The 2,500-nt window shown below is 38.8% G+C and overlaps 1 protein-coding gene across 3 annotated transcripts in view; it reads left to right on the top strand.

Moving 5' to 3' along the window:
* Positions 1-2,500, top strand: part of LOC135219405 (uncharacterized) — a 494,243-nt gene that overhangs the window by 279,655 nt on the left and 212,088 nt on the right. The gene's annotated exons all lie outside the window — the stretch shown is intronic.

Raw genomic sequence — 2,500 nt, 5'->3', positions numbered from 1 at the left:
CAAATGTTGTAAAAAATGAGGGGATATTAAAAAGGGGGGTTATGACCCCCTTAGAAACACCCCTTCAGTTTTGGATTTTGAGGGTTATGACCCCCTTAGAAACATCCCTTCAGTTTTTTATTTTGAGGGTTATGACCCCCTTAGAAACACCCCTTCAGTTTTGGATTTTGACTCAACCTTCCTGGGGGATTGGGGGCGAGTCTATGGTAAAAATTTGGAAGCCCTAGCTTCAACTCCAAAAGTTGTGAAAAATGAGGAGAAATGAAAAAGGGGGGGTTATGACCCCCTTAGAAACACCCCTTCAGTTTTGGATTTTGAGGGTTATGACCCCCTTAGAAACATCCCTTCAGTTTTGGATTTTGACACAACCTTCCTGGGGGATTGGGGGCGAGTCTATGGTAAAAATTTGGAAGCCCTAGCTTCAACTCCAAAAGTTGGGAAAAATGAGGAGATATGAAAAATGGGGGTTATGACCCCTTAGAAACGGCCCTCGAATTTCCGAGTTTGACTAAACCCTCCCTTTGGGGAAGGGGAGCCTATTGTAAAAATTTGGTAACCCTATCTTCAACTTCAAAAGATGTAAAAAATGAGGTGGTATAAAACGGGGGATTATGACCCCCTTAGAAACGGCCCTCTTTTATCGGATTTTGACCAAAATCTTCTTCGGGGGAGGGGCGGGCGGGTGAGGGGAGTCCATGATAGAAATTTGGTAGCCCTACCTTTAACTCCAAAAGTTATAAAAATTGAGGGGTATAAAAAATGGGGGGTTATGACCCCCTTAGAAACGGCCCTTGAATTTAGGATTTTGACTAAAGCCTTTCTTGGGGGGGCGAGGGGAGTCAAATTTGGTTGTCTTAGCTTTCATAGCCTGGGCGTGCATAACGAACAAATAAACAAACAAGCCGGCAAAAATTGCTTTTTATTTAAATAAATAATATAAGGGTGGAAGTAAGTTCACCTAAACAAACCAGAGCGCTTTAAGGGGCCTTATATACTTGAGACGTATCTTGTTTTAACAGAATTTACTTACACACACACCACACACACACACACACACACACACACATATATATATATTTATATATATATATATATATATATATATATATATATATATGTATATATATATATATATATATATATATATGTGTGTGTGTGTGTTGTGTGTGGTGTGTGTGCGTGTGTGTATGTATTATGTATATACATACATACATACATACACACACACACACATGTACATCCTTATAAATGTGTTAATGCTTCTCATGACGACTACCGTTAGTGCAGGTACGGTTGACTGGATAAGATCGAATGGTAGTGTAAAATTGGAATTTAAAATAGGTATTTAACTTCATTTTCTGTTTTATCGCATAAATGACGCCAGAAAGTAATCTAAAGTATCTAGTCGTCCTCAAATGACATTTTTCCCCGGTCCTCCACCTCCTTCACTTACAGGCTCAGAGAAACTTTTAACTTGTCCTGTATTCCTGAAGTCCTATTATAATGCCCTGGAGGCAATTGTGTCCTAAGCTAACAAGAAACGTATACTGACATCCTTATCTCCATTCTACTTTCTGTTTTCTCCTCTAACCGAGCTATTGTAGCCTTGAACTATATTGAGGTCCCCTTAGCTCCCTCCCTTAGCTCCCTATTTACAAGTAAACAACCCATTACAGAAGTTTGGTCGATTTCTCTCGCTCTCGCCTTGTAACTTTGCTCTCTTCAGAACGATCTTTATAACAAAGGTCGCACTGAGCGAGTCATCTTAGGAATGGAAATTCAGTATTAATCTCGTATGAGGCAGTTTTCATGGTAATCCCAATTCTTTGGGTCGGTGTCTTTACTCGTACTTCCAAAGGGGTGTTTCAAGGATATTAAGTTCGTGGGTGTAGTTGCTATCTTGCTTTAGTAGTATGGTACTAATAATTGCATTATCAGTAGATCAGTTGTTATGCAACCGATTGTTATTAATAATCTACATCCGATCGTTCAAATGATTATGCAAGTAGTCAATCATTTTCGAAGAGGATTTTCATATATTTCGTTTCAGTGATCAACACAGGCTTGTTATGTTTGGCCATTGGCATATCTCCTCGGAGAATGAAAGACGTCGTTGTTACTTTCAGTGGGGATCCCGTTATTATTAGTATTATTATTATTCAGTAGATGGCACCTATTCGTATAGAATAAGCCCCCAGGGGTCATTGATTTGAAATTCAAGCTTCCAATGAATATGGTGCTCATTAGGAAGAAGTAAGAGGAATCAAAGGGAAATACAGAAAGAAGAGATTTCACGTATGACAAAAGAAAAAAGAAATTAATGAATAGATAGATAGATAAAATATATTAAAAATGCGGGAAGAATGGTATTAGGGGTAATAATGTGTGAATATTCGACTTGAGACTGCATGCGGTACTCAGTTATTCGGTTTATTACAGAGGACAGAGTCTATAACGCCAGAAATGCCGTGTAGATATGGGAACCCGAAAAAAGGAAGGC

This window comes from Macrobrachium nipponense, chromosome 1 (genome assembly GCF_015104395.2).
Source record: "Macrobrachium nipponense isolate FS-2020 chromosome 1, ASM1510439v2, whole genome shotgun sequence".
Taxonomy (NCBI): Eukaryota; Metazoa; Arthropoda; class Malacostraca; order Decapoda; family Palaemonidae; genus Macrobrachium; species Macrobrachium nipponense.
Note: the sequence above shows the minus strand (reverse complement) of the source record. Positions and strands in the feature narration are given on the sequence as shown.